This window comes from Elgaria multicarinata, chromosome 12 (genome assembly GCF_023053635.1).
Source record: "Elgaria multicarinata webbii isolate HBS135686 ecotype San Diego chromosome 12, rElgMul1.1.pri, whole genome shotgun sequence".
Classification (NCBI taxonomy): Eukaryota; Metazoa; Chordata; class Lepidosauria; order Squamata; family Anguidae; genus Elgaria; species Elgaria multicarinata.
The window spans coordinates 4,474,367-4,489,234 of NC_086182.1; positions in this window are offsets into that span (position 1 = coordinate 4,474,367).

Below are 14,868 nucleotides of genomic sequence, written 5' to 3' on the forward strand. Positions count from 1 at the left end.
GCTTCGGCTATGGGGCAGTATACAAATGCAATAAATAAATAAAAATAACCGTGGATTTCCTCTATAGACAGGGAGTTTGGCTAGAAGACCTTTGAGGTTCCTTCCAAATCTACGGTGAGAGAGAGAGAGAGAGAGAGAGAGAGAGAGGCATAGGAGGGCAGGGGGTGGGTGGGGTGAAATCCATAGGGCCAGTGGAACTGCTAAGTTGGAGTGTGCAAGGCCAAAGGCAGGCTAAGGGTGGGACAAGATGAGGAGGCAGCCCAGGGAGTAGGAAAGGGATGGCGCTAGTGATATGATGCTCACACTGAAGAACAGGCGCATGTAGTGACTGGGGGGTTATCTGGCAGGATGCAGGACATCACAGGTCCACTGGAAATAACTGTCTTCAAGATGACGACGTATTACATTGCTTCAAGAGCCTGCAGTTCCCTCCTGCACTCAACTGCCCTGAGAATGCGCAGGGCACAGATACGTGGTCTCCAGAGTTCTTGCTTTCACTTCTTATTAGTACGATTATTATTCCACCTAAAACTGCTCGGTGCTCTTGAGGCCTTTGGCTTTTACTGCTTTCAGGGAGGGGTGGAGCATATATTCTCTATGTGGAAGGTCCTTGGTTTCAGCCCTGGTGTTTCTAGTTCAGGCTGGGAAAGAGCGAAGCCTCCTCTCTGAAATTTTGGCGCGTAAAGCTCCTATCTTCCTCGCTAGCTTTGCATAGGTAGATTTCTTTTGCATGTGCCCTCAGCTTATGAGGTGCAGCATGACTATAGGAGGGAAATCCCTGTGGGAAATCTCTGATTCAACTGCCTTGCTGTCATGTGAAAGAAAGAACCTTGGTCCAGTCACCTCCGGGCAATTTTATTATGTCATAACATAACATAACATAACATAATGTGAGGATCCAGCCTTTGATTGCTGCTGCTGCATCTGTTTCCCAAAAATATAGAACAGCACCTCTTTATTCTACAGGTTGTTGCCTATAGGAGAGGGCATGACACCTCCACACACACACACACACCCATGCTGAGTGTCACGCATACACCAAAAATAAAAACCCACCCTGGCACTTAATTTCAGTCAGGGCTCACAAATGTCAGGCTTCGGGATCTTTGTGAAGCAGCTACCTGGATAGAGAAAGAAACACGGAGCCAAACTAGATGTGAAGGGAGCAGCAATGCTTCTACTGCATTCACATCTAAAGCAGGGGGCGAAGAAGTTGGTTTTGGCACCAAGAGGCAGGTGAGAGCGCAGAGACAGGGACGCTGCTCCTCTCCCGCCTTACCTCGCTGGGCTTCAACCTCCGTTGCCCCAGGCACTTTCCCCCACCCCACCCTGGCCTAACCCAGTGCTAGAGGTGAGCCAGGCAGCGGAGAAAAGTGTCTCCAGCAATGAAGCATGGCAAGATAAGCACGAGGAAGGAGCCAGTTTAACTCCCTTCAGCTCCCTTTTGATATCACCGATGGGTGTAAAAACCACCTCTCCCTTGCTTTAGATGTGAAAGGAGAAGATACATAAAGAGAACAAATATGGCCACTTTGTTAAATCTACTTGGCCCGGCGCCTTCCATATAGTGTATTAGCAGCAAGTGTTCCTCCTTGTGGCTGGAGGGGAGGGTGCCTCTGGGCATATGCAGAGAGAAGAGCTCTCACCACTAAGCCACTTAGCTGTCAGGCATTTCTTCTTGGGGATGGGGGTGAAGCTTTCTGGTCAAACAGTGTCACATTCAGACAAGATGGAGGCTCTCTAATCTTGAGCCAGAATAGCTTTTTGGGGCAGTGGAATGGTGAGTGGGTGTATAGGTGGGTGTCGAAAACACCACTAACTTTATTTTGAAGATTCAAGGTGGTTTTTAGCATCTCCGTTGGAAATATCGTGGGAAAAGAATTTGCAGGGGAAAGTGGTATTTTCCCCCTTCATTCCCCATGACGTGGAGATGTGAGGAGCTGGCATGAAATCCAGAGGAAATGAAGAAAGAACAAAGTCCCGTCCCTTCCGCTCCGCATTTTCATGAAGACGTTTAGAAAATGGAGGAGCAAGAGCCAGAAGATCCCCTCACCATTGAGCTACCTGCGTAAACATGTACGAAATGTGCGGGGACGTATATTGTGGAACATAGCTCCCATTCCCACACCTTTTAATTTGACACAGAAAATCTAACATTGTAATAAAATGATATTCGCTACTTAAGTCTTTGTGTTGTCTGAATTAACTGCCTGGAAGATTCTACATTTTCTGTCTTGGATTATGTCAACTGAGGTTTCCTCCCCAAGGAAAACAAGCAACGTTTGGGTCATGTGGCAAAGCTGCAGTGCACAGACCCCCCGATCCACTTCAGATCCCGATCTGCAACTTCCGGATCGGGTCTGCTCCACACCGATCCACCAATGGTCTGCTGCGGAGCTCCAGATCCGAATCGGAGCACCGCAGTGGTGGCGGCAGCAGCGGCACCAGGTAAGGCCCCCTCCCTCCTCCCCTCTTACCTGCGTCCGTCCACAGTCTGGCGGCTGCTTCAACTGAGCCCGAGGACTCAAACAGGAAGACCAGCTGTGGCCTACACTTCCGGGGCCTACACTTCCGTGTTGAGCCGCGGGCTCTAGTGAAGCCGGCGACAGGCCATGACGGACCAGGTAAGACCCCACTCCCCCCTGCCCCCTTACCTGGCTCTGCTGCCATCGCCGCACGGGTGGCAGCAGAGCCAGGTAAGGCCCCCTTACCTTTTTTTCAGAGCTCCGGATCGAGGCGAAGGATCCGCCTTCATCTCAATCCGCTCCGTGACGCTCCACTGCCCCCGATCCTCTTCGCCTCCGCCTTAAGGGGAGGCGAAGCACCCCGATCCACTTCTGCTTTTCCGATCCGAAGCGAAGCGGAGCACAGCCCTATTATTCGCATGCATAGCATGTGCCGTTACAACACACCTGTGCTGTAAAGTCCTGCAACTTACAGCGTTACCCAGTCAGCCATGATGGCTGGGGAACGCTGGGAGCTGGAGGGTCTTTTTCTGCCTAAACATGCATACAATTGTGCCTCAAGGGAATAAAGGCATTGAGTCCTCAGATCTAGAAAACATGGATACGCCAAACCAGAGTGAACCAAATCCTCGACCTTGTAACATCCAAGGTCTACTCGCCGTAAACTGGCCACTGTAGTGTCCCTTACCCTTCATTAACTGCAGGATATTTAATCTGCATTTGGTTAAGAGCCATCAAAAAACCATCAGGGCAAATAAAGGACAGATTTGCTGGGAAAGGCTATAAAATATTTATACAGCTGTTGAAACAGCACTAGGCTCCTTTCAATACGGGTTGTACACTGCTAAGAAGAATTCAGGGAGTCTATGATAAGTCTTGCATACTTGTTAGAGTGATGTTAGGGAGCAATCAGAAGCCCTTACTGTGAATGAGGAAGCGTGACAGAGGTGCCTATCAGCACCCCATTGATTTACTTTGCATTTCATTATATAGTTTCCTTTCTTTCTGGTATAGAGTTTTCTCCTCTCCAATTAAGAAAAAGCAGTATTTCTATTCTATTGTATGCTGAGGATGCAATTCTTCCCAGACGGGGTTGCATAGACTTTGGAGAGCCTGAGGTTCACACTGCAGAAGGGTTAACATGCTGTGTATCCAGCATATGTATCCACATACTGAGGACGTGTTAACCATTGCTATGACTTCATTCATAGGCTAAAAACACTGAATGGCGGGAGCAGGCTAGTTTCTCACAAAACGAATGAGCAGAATCGTGGCTGCGCATTTTTGCCTCATATCTGAGGTTCTACAAAGGCTATGGTTCATTCAGGGAGGCATCTGGGGGTGGGGTGGGCTTGCCATAGGGTTGGGCTTCCCTATGTGGGAAGCCCACTGTGGGGTGGGCTTCCCACAGTCCCTTCTGGGCTGTGGGAAGGTGCCCAATCACGCTACCCTTCATGCTGGCCCCGGGGTTGGAAAATGCTCTTGGTGAGCTCTTCCACCTTGGTCTGCTCTTCCACCCTCTGGCATGACATCATCTTTCATCATCATATTCCACTTTGAATATTCTCCTTCTGCCCACCTCACAATCCCCAGGGTTACCGTAGGGACAGGAAAAAGGAAAGGACCCTCTCTTGCAAGCACTTGAGACATTGCTGACTCCTAGAGTGACTCGCTGATGTTTTCTTGGCAGACTTTGTAGTGGAGTGGTTTGCCTTTGCCTTCCCCAGTCGCGGTTACCTTTCCCCCAGCTAGCTGGGTACTCATTTTACCCACCTCAGAAGGATGGAAGGCTGAGTCGACCAGAGCCAGCTGCTGAGAACCAGCTTCTGCTGGGATCGAACTCAGGCCATGAGGAGAGTTTCAGCTGCAGTAACTGCCACTTACCACAGCAATAAGCAATTTTGCATCATTACATTCCTATTGCCTATTCCTTACCGGACATTCGATCAGTTAGGCGCATTACAATTAAGTCTCCTCGGAGATTTGCAAATTCATTTCTATGGCAGCCATATCTGAGAATTTTCTATCATCGTGGCTGGCAGGAAATTCTGCCATCTAGGCGTTCAGAAGTAGGGCTGTGCTCCGCTTCTCGGACTGGAGAAGCAGAAGCGGATTGGGGTGCTTCGCCTCCCCTTAAGGCGGAGGCAAAGAGGATCGGGGGAGCAGCGGAGCACCGTGGAGCAGATCGAGGTGAAGGCGGATCCTCCGCCTCGATTCGGAGCTCCGCAAAAAAGGTAAGGGGGGTTACTTGGCCCTGCCGCTGCTGCTGCCACTGCCGCCTGTGCGGCGATGGCGGCAGAGCCAGGTAAGGGGGCAAGGGGGCTCTTACCTGCATTCGTCCGCAGCCCAGCGGCTGCTTCAACTGAGCCTGAGGACTCAAACAGGAACTCAGGCTCAGTTGAAGCAGCTGCGGGGCCACGGATGGACGCAGGTAAGGGGGATGAAGGAGGGGGTGGTTACCTGGCCCTGCCACTGCCTGTGTGGTGACGGTGGCAGAGCCAGGTAAGGGGGCAAGGAGGAGGGCGCTCTTACCTGCATCTGTCTGCGGCCCGTCGCCAGCTTCACTAGAGCTCGCGGCTCAACCCGGAAGCGTAGGCCGCAAGCGGGGCCTACAATTCCTGGTTGAGCCACGGGCTCTAGTGAAGCTGGCGGTGGGCTGGGATGGAAGCAGGTAAGGGGGAGGAGGGAGGGGGGCTAACCTGGCGCCGCCCCCTGCCGCTGTGGAGCTCCGATTCGGAGCCGGAGCTCCGCAGCAGAGCGGAGCGGACCCTAGGCGGATCAAGGTGGGGCGGAGCGGGCCCGATCCGCAATTTGCAGATCGGGAGCAGGGTGGTCTGTGCACAGCCCTATGAAAGATCCTTCCTTTTTCCAGGTTGCTTTTTCCAACAGCTGTGAGGTTACGGATCCAGAGTTGGGGACGGGATAAAGCCTTTGGACAGGTTAGAGAAGGTAAAATACATGGATGTGGAAGTTGCGATAAAGTAAGAGAAGGAGGAGCAAGGAGGAAGCAACCCCACTGCTACAAACCAGGGCACAATGCAGCAAAATCAGTCACAACGGATTAATCTCGACTAATGGGAATTAAGTTTGACTAACATTTGCCAGATGTGCCCACAATGACTTCATTCCATTCTGAAGCGTTGGTTTATTCATTTCTGTACTGCAATAGATGGACAAAGCACTTTATTTATTATTTATTTATTTAGAATATTTATATACCGCTCCGTATCTAAAATAGATTCCGGAGTGGTGCAGAGTAGAGTAAGCAAACCACACAGATCCCTGCCCCAAGGTGCTTACAATGTAAATTTTGCCAGTGGGGGCAACAACACAGGAAGGTGAGGGAAGGATCACAGGGAGGAAATTGCACGACGTTTCTCATGGAAATACACAGGGTAAGTTTTGGGCGAGGAGGAGGAGGAAGAGGTGCTCTTTCAAGCGGACAGGAGTGGCACCAATTCCGTGGAAAAGATCCACCCAACCTGCCCTGCCCTCGTGTGGTTACAGGCCTCCCAACTAGCATTAAGGGATAATTCCCCCCCCACACACACACACAACCCCTCCCTCCCGCAGTGCTCATGTAACATTTCCACGGTTGATGAAAAGAGCAGGAGATTTTGGGGTCAGCTCGGAGTGGTCGAATCAAAAACGTATTTTCCTGCTACAAAAGACGAACCCTCTGGCTGTGGTTTCCCGTGACTCAGTTACAGAGCACACCGGTGTTTTTGAGTAAAGAGTCCAAGGAGGAGGGGAGTTCTTCTGTATTAATTGTTCTGAAATGTAATAAATAAATAAATAATCCAGAGCAAAAGGTTCTAGAAAGACAAAGGTTGGGAGAAGAGTGTGATCTCTAAACAGATAGCGCTCTTTAACAAGAATAATTAATAATATTAATAGGCGACTTTAAAATGTGGAGGTTATTTAGCTGGTGCCCATGAATGCATCAAGTGTTCATATTACCCCAGGACTGCACCAAATAGTCAGATTAATCCATTCACGTTTGGGAGAAATCTTCAGGCTAAACAAATGTTTATTTCTCAAGCTTGTTGACTCCCCTAACAGACTCCTTCCTTCCCTCCCGGCACTTTCTGTTCAGGCCAACTACCTGTCACTTCAGACTCCCTTTTGCATTGTGAATTTTCTAGCCTGGTAGACCCTTGGGGTTACTGTGAGGACAGCAGTTTTGTGGGTCCTTCTTTCTGGAATCTGACTTGAGTTAACTCCTCAGAACTGCAGCACTTGCTGAAGGTCCCAACTTCGTTCTCTGGCAGGCACTGAGTCATCTCATACTATAATAAGTATTACCTTTTACTATCTTCCTCATGCTAAAATAAATATTATCATTTAAATTGGCACGCTGGCCTGCTGCAAAGTGAAGGGCTCCTCTCCAGCACCATCTTCATTTGATGTTGCGGTGCTCAGATGCCACCTCTACCTTCTATTTACGTATTTAGGCAAGTGACCTTTCTTTTAGCCTTCTTTTGTAAGTGGGACCCATGCTCTGGCCAGGGCCGATGCCAGGCTTTTTTGCGCCCTAGGCAAGGTGAGCTGCTTTCACCTCCCCATCGTACCCACCCCACCTCACTGTACCCCCACCCCACCCTAGGTAGGTGGAGACAGGCGGGGATGGAGGCTGCCTTACCTTTCCCTCGCCTGAAGTCATCCCGGCTTGGCTTTGGCTGGGCGGGACGCTGCGGTGGGGCAGGCGGACAGCTCCACATTCTGACGACCGGTGTGCCCAGACGCCAGAACGTGGAGCCGTCCATTCGCCCCCCACCCAGCTTCCTGGCTTGGCTTTGGCTGGGCGGGCCCAGCTGAAGCGAAGCCGGGACGCTGGGAGAGGGGCGGTCAGACGGCTCCATGTTCTGATGTCCGGTATGCGCCGGAAGTCAGAATGTGGAGCCGTCCATTCAGCCCCCCCCCCCGCGTCCCGGCATGGCTTTGGCCCAGCCGAAACCAAGCCAGGATGCTGGGGGAGCCCTGGTCAGACGGCTCCACATTCTGACATCTGGTGCGCGCCGGAAGTCAGAACGTGGAGCTGTCCGTTTGCGCCTCGCCCCCCCCAGCATCCTGGCTTAGTTTTGGCTGGGCGGGCCCAGCCGAAACCAAGCCGGGACCCTGGGGTGGGGTGGGGTGGAAGGGTGGCTTTGGAACGGTGCGCCTGGAAGCTGCCCTCACTCGGCCAGAGCGGCTCTGAGAGTGGAAGGGTGACTTCTGGGCACGGTGTTTGGCGCTCTCCTTACCTTGGCATTGTAGGCGGCCGCCTGACTGCTTCTATGGCAGTGCTGGCCCTGGCTCCGGCAACTCCTCTTCAAGGAACAGTACTGGGAAAGGACTGTGTCTGAGGACCTTAGAGAATGGCTCCCAGTTAGCAAAGGCAGGAAGGACCAATGGTTTGGCCCCATATTAGGTGATTTCCAACACACTCACCTGCAGCAGCAAATGGGCGTATCATTTTCCTTGCAGGGTGAGGGGTACTAGTGAACAGAAGACGCAACAGAGACAACGATCACAATAATATTTATTTATTAGTATTTATGAATGTTTTACACCTACCAATTTCAAAGTGGCATACACAAATCATAAAAAACAAACATAGAAACTAATATGTAGAATATATTATTTCTAGATAGGTATAAGAGGGTAGGCTAAATTGCACATGGAATGCTTGCATAAACATCCCAGCAGAATCCAAAAATGTTCAGAAAATTCCCAAGTTCGCTCTTGAGCCAAGTGGCAGCAAAGTGGATTCTATTAACAGTCAGCTCATTCATCCTCCTTCAAAGGCATCATCTGATGCTGTGCCATTTATTTATTATTTATTTATTTATTTATTTATTTATTACATTTTTATACCGCCCAATAGCCGAAGCTCTCTGGGCGGTTCACAAAAATTTGTGAAATTTGTGAAAATTTTAATACTTGCCATAATTTGTGGCTAAAGGTGGAAAAAAAGTTCCCCAGAAGAAAGAAGAGCCTGGGGAAAGTGCCCATATGAAGACTATCAAGGTGACAGAGAATGCCACCTTCTAAACTCCAAGTCAACTGGGGTCTGAAAAACATCAAGCTCAGACAAAGATGCCTTATCAAGCATCTCCAAAAACAGGGAAACTGGAAGCCCTTGAACCAGGATCTCATCCTTTAAAACAAGGACCGAACAACTGGGGGGGATTCCACACGTCGTACTGAGGGCGCTTCCATGCGTCCCCAGTGCGCCCCGAAAGCGATCGTGCAGCTTGCCTGGAGAAGAGACGAGGAAGAGGCGTCCTTGCCGCCACTGCTGCCACCCACCTACCTCCTCGCCGGCCGGGTCGGAGAGCTCGACGGAAGAAGGCGGGCGAGGAGGTAGGTGGGCGGCGGCGGCGGCAAGGACGCCTCTTCCTCGTCTCTTCTCCAGGCAAGCTACACGATCGCTTTGGGGGGCGCATGGAAGCGCCCTCAGTACGACGTGTGGAATCCCCTGTATACTTGAGTGGTTCTAAATCCAAAAATCTCCAGACTGGCCAGAACAGTTCAAAGTCTGAGAAAACTCCATCTAAAAATCAATGCAAAGACAAGGCAATGGTGAATGCCAACCTCCGTGGGGTTAAAGGGGTAAAGAAGAAGAAGAAGTCAAAATGGGACCAGAAGAAGCTTTGAAGCCAGTCCCCAGGAGCAGTCTGGCTTTGGACATGAAGGACTCTGCGCAGGTCTTCTACCCACTGGAGAGGAACAAAACTCCATCCATGCCTATTAGAAGGTTCTTCTAGTTATTTCTTCCATCACTGTCCAGAAAAGTCATTGGCCTCAACGGCAAGACCTTTGCCTAAGCGCCTTCCAAAACCACCATCATGCTCAATGCTAAAGCTATGTCCAAGCTCATGGCCAAAGCCACCACTGACCTGTGTGCCAAGGCCAGTGCCAAGCTCTTGGTTGAAGCTCCTCGTGGCCAAAACCAGTGCCGACCTCTTTGCCAAAGCCAGTGCCGACCTTTTTGCCAAAGCCAGTGCTGACTTCTCATCCAAAGCCAGTGCAGATCTCTCAGCTAAAGCCAGTGCTGACATTTCATCCAAACCAGTGCAGACCTCTGTGCAAAAGTCAGTGCAGATCTCTCAGCTAAAGCTAGTGCCGCTCCCTTGACCAAAGCCAGAGTCAACCTTTTGTCCAAAACCAGTGCTGAGCTCATAGTCAAAGCCACACTTTCATGGTCAAAGATACTTCTCTCCTGAGTGACTAGACAAAAAACGTTATTACCTGAACCCCTGCCCCAATCAGTGCAGAAGCCAGGGCTGAAACAAAATGTTCTATTTATTTTATTTTAATACTTTTCATTTTAAATCTGTAGTTCATAGTTGTGCTCTTTTTTATATGTAATAATGTATTCGACTTTTATTTTAGTTTCCTGCTAATTTTATTTTATTTTCACTGTTTAGAAATCTGAAGGTTGAAGCAGATTCCTCATTTTGAATGCATTATATCTTACTATACAATATGAATACTAACTGCTTTACTATTTCACAGCTATAGTATTAATTTTTTCAGTTGTATATTTACAATATTACAGGCATGAAATCTTTTTGGTTTTGTTGATTATATTTTAAAAGTTTCACAGTAAAACCTGTGCAGATCTGCCTTATACCTTTTAAAACCAATAACAATAATTATATTACTTTACTTCATTTATATAACTATTTTATAAAACAGGCATTAAAGAGTTATCGGTTATTTATTAGTTATTTATGCATTAATTATTTGTGAGTTGCAATATAGAGGTGTTTTATTAGGCTTATCACATAGAGGTGTTTTTCCCCCTATACTGATATAATAAAGTATATTTATTATTTTCTGTCTTTGTAGTCATTTTGTGGGTATAATAGGTTATGGTCTGAGAGTCTTGAATGATAGTAGTGTTGAGTGTTGAATAGGGTTCCATGAGGTGGATCCCAATTTGGGGGGTTGGAAAATGTTACCACTTGCCTTTAGCAGGTTAACCTCATCAGCACGCAAAAAACCCCAAGCTTACTCCTGTCTTATATTAAGGCCACAGCTAGACCTAAGGTTTATCCTGGGATCATCCAGGGTTCACCCCTGCCTGAGTACTGGATGCCCTGTGTGGCACTTAGATGAACAGGTTTGACCCCAGGACAATCCTGGGATAAACCTTAGGTCTAGCTATAACCTAAGTAACATGTAAACATGTTAGGGATGTCACTGATTAAAGAAATCTGAGTTCATGTCATGAGTTTTAATAAACTAGGGTGCAATCCTATGCATCCGATGCATGTTTAGACAGAAAAAGGTCCTACAAGTCCCAGCACCCCCCAGCGAACATGGCTGGTTGGGGGATGCTGGAACCTGTAGGACTGTTTTTGCGTCTAAACTGCCTAGGATTGTGCCCGCAATCATGTGTATGATCTGCATAAAGTTACATGTGACTAATCCAATAGTTTGGAAGAGAACAGCGTACTGTGTTCTCGGTGGTCTGTATACATGTTGTAATAGGGGCTATCTTAGTAAAGACATCTCCACCTCATGGGTGCCTCCTGCTACTTTCATAAGTATGCATTTTAAAGACAATTCAACTTTTTAAATGTCTTGCCCCATAAAAGAGCAAGGCTTTTTTAGTGGATAAAAAAAGGAGAGAATAACCAGAATAAATTTTAGCGGAGACCCTGGGGCAGGTCGGAGTGCTACAGACAAAAATGTGTGTATGAATGAAGTCATCCATGAATGGATACCGATTTTCCTGCTACAACCCTGAGAAGGTTTTAAAAGAAGGTCCTGCTGGCTGTGGTGTCCATCGACTGCAACAGCAGATGACATCGGAGCTTTGAGGTGAAGTGTCCAAGGGAGCCGGGAGCTCTTCTGTATTAATTAATCGAGAGCAAAAAGTTCTGGAAAGACAAAGAAGGTTGGGAGAAGAGTTTGATCTTTAAATAGATAGTGGTCTTTAACAAGAATCATTGATAATATTAATAGGTGAAGTGAAAAGGTGAAGGTTATTTAGCTGGTGCCGATGAATGCATCACGTATTGAAATTAATCCATTCATATTTAGAAGAAGTCTTCAGTTGATGCAAAGGCTTATTTTTCACACTTGTTGTGGTTTGACTTACTCTAACAGATTCCCCTCTTTCCCTCCCAGCATGCTCCGTTCAGGCCAACTGCCCATCCCTTTGGACTCCGTTTCGCATCATAATATTCTCTGGCTTGGTAGACTGTTTGGGTTACTGTGGGGACCACAGTGCCCACAGATATCTCTCTTGGCGCCTGCCAGCTCCCTGCGTCTCTTAGCTCTTACTTTTTTTCTTAAGGTTTAAATTATTATTTCATCATCATCATTATTACTATGATTGTTCTTATTTAAACTGACAGGCTTCCAAAGTCACCATCATGCTCAAAAGACAAAGCTATGTCCAAGCTCACAGCCAAAGCCACTGCCGGCCTGTGTGCTACAAAGCCAGTGCTGAACTCTTGGCCAAAGCCAGTGCCGAACTCATAACAAAGCCAGTGCCGACCACTTTGCCAAAGCCAGTGTCATCCTCCTTGCCAAAGCCTGGGCTGACCACACCTGAACTCTAGTGACAATACAGTTCAGAATCAGAACATTCTAGCAGAGATCTAGTGTGGTGTAGGAGGTGGCCTACTTTGGATCTTTCCACAGCCATGAAAAAGCACTATTCATAGAATCACAGAATCATAGAATAGCAGAGTTGGAAGGGACCTACAAGGCCATCGAGTCTAACACCCTGCTCATTGCAGGAATCCACCGTAAAGCATCCCTGACAGATGGTTGTCCAGCTGCCTCTTGAAGGCCTCTAGTGTGGGAGAGCCCACAGCCTCCTTAGGTAACTGATTCCATTGTCATACTGCTCTAACAGTCAGGAAGTTTTCCTGATGTCCAGCCGGAATCTGGCTTCTTGTCACTTGAGCCTGTTATTCTGTGTCCTGCACTCTGGGAGGATCGAGAAGAGATCCTGGCCCTCCTCTGTGTGACAACCTTTCAAGTATTTGAAGAGTGCTATCATGTCTCCCCTCAGTCTTCTCTTCTCCAGGCTAAACATGCCCAGTTGTTCCAGTCTCTCTTCATAGGGCTTTGTTTCCTTGAGTCTTAGTTCTCCTCTCAGGGGCAAAAGAATAGTATCAACTTTCTTTATGGGGGTCTTGAATGGAACACTAAGATCATGCCTGAGAACACTCTATCCACTTGCCATAATAATAATAATAATAATAATAATAATAATAATAATAATAATAATAATAATATTTCTTACCCGCCTCTCCCTTTGGATCGAGGCGGGGAGCAACATTAGAACAGGAATCAATACATCTTAAAAATTCTTGATTTTACATTGATCTGGATAGGCCTGCCGGGAAAGGGCTGACAGCTGCGAAGGCTGACAAGCGTTAGTTACCCTGCCCACTTTGTTTGTGTGATAGATCAGGCCCCCCACACATGGCCACAGGAAGGCTCAAACCGTCAACCTCAGAGCATCCCAGTGGTGACTGCTAGCTCTACAGTGAGAGGTGGTCCTCGCAACATCTACGGAACAGCCACACCATCTCTGATCTCTGCCTGGCTGCAGCCTTAGTCTCGTTTCTGCCCGTCCATCTGAACCCAGGCAGTGCCTGCTCCCACCTCTGGGCCCTGGGGAGAAGGCAGAAGAGAGACCTACAGAGTCCTGCCTCGCAGAGGAAGCTGTGGAGTTGGAAGACTCACAAAGCCCAATCACAGGATAGTGAAGTACCCAAAGGGCTCATCTACACCAAGCAGGATATTCCACTACGGAAGTGGTATGAAAGCAGTATATAAAAAGCAGGAGCCATACTACTGCTTTATAGTGATATTGAAGTGCACTGCAAGAGCTACACTACTGCTTTACACTACTGCTTTATAAGTGCACTGACAACTGTTGGGGCCCATGACACATCTACACCAAGCAGGATATAACACTATGAAAGTGGTATATGGTACGTGTCAATGGGTCCCAACAGTCATCAGTGCACTTCAGTACCACTATAAAGCAGTAGTGTGGCTCCTGCCTTTTATATACCACTTGCATACCACTTTCATAGTGGAATATCTACTTGGTGTAGATGAGCCCAAAGAGACCCATATCGGTTTGCCAACAGCTAAAAAAGTACATATAATTGATCTCCCAAACTCCTTGTGCGTCCAGATACAGGGTATCCCGGGCTCAGGCAGGGGTGAACCCTCTGGGCCCGGGGTAACAGGCACCACTTCAGGCCTGGTTTTTCCTGCGGTCTTGGGCTGAGCCCGAGACCACAGGTGTGTAGCCAGGTCCGCTGCTTTTCCCGGCTACTGGATTTACTCCCGAGTACCCGGGAAAAGTGGCGGACAGGCTGCAGTGCTCCACAGGGTTACGGTGGGGACATGGGGGGGGCGGGAAATGGAGGCTGGGGAGATCAGGGGGGAATCGTGGCCCAGGGGACATCGGGGGGGCATTGTGGGCGGGGGACATCGGGCAGGGGATCGGACATCGCGGGTGGGGGATCGGACATCGTGGGCGGGGGAAGGAGAACGGGGCCAGGGGGTGGGAGATCATGGACGGGGGGAAGGAGAACAGGGCCGGGGGGGGAGATCGCGGAGGGGGGGGAAGGAGAATTTAAAAACAACAACCCCTACTTACCTTTCCTGGCTCCTGTGCAGCTGCTGCCGCTTTAAATATAAAAAAAATGGCGGCCACAACAGCTCTCCTCCAGAGCTCGTCGCGGCTCGCATGTGAATAAGGGCGAGATCTCGCGTTATCCATAACGCAAGATCTCCTCTCCTCTCCCCTGGATTTTCCACCAGGTCTAGCAAGGCCCTAAGTAAGTAGTCCTGCTCGGTATATATAAACAACCAGGACTAAACAAGCAGAATGCCAATATGGAGGATGTAAAGGTGGCAAAGGATGCTTCTAAACTCAAAAGCATTCCAAGTGATCTGGTCTCTGAAAAACAAGGGGACCCAAAGGGGCCAGAATCCAACCCTGTAGTCCTCACAGTCACTAAGACCTTAGAGGCTTATTGCAGGAAGGCCACAGTAGTCCTGGGGTGGATCTACACAGTGTCGTGAAGGCGCTTGCGTGCGCCTCCAGTGCGCCCCGAAACTCACTATGTAGATCCTGGCCAGAAGAGGCGGAGGAGGAGACGGCAGCGGTGGCCCTGCATCGCCCCTTGCGGGGACAGGGCGAAAAGTTTCCGGGCTCGGTGGCTTCGCTGGGGAATCCAGCCGCATCCTTGCTGCCACTGCCCACCTCCCCGCCGGCCTCCTGCTGCCGACGAAAGAGCCACCCGGGTTGGAGAGCTCGGCGGAAGAAGGCGGGGCGGCGGCTTCATGACGCTGTGTAGATCCCCCCCTGGTCGATACATATAAACAATAATTAAAACAAAGCAAAATCAATACTAAGATAAGACTGACA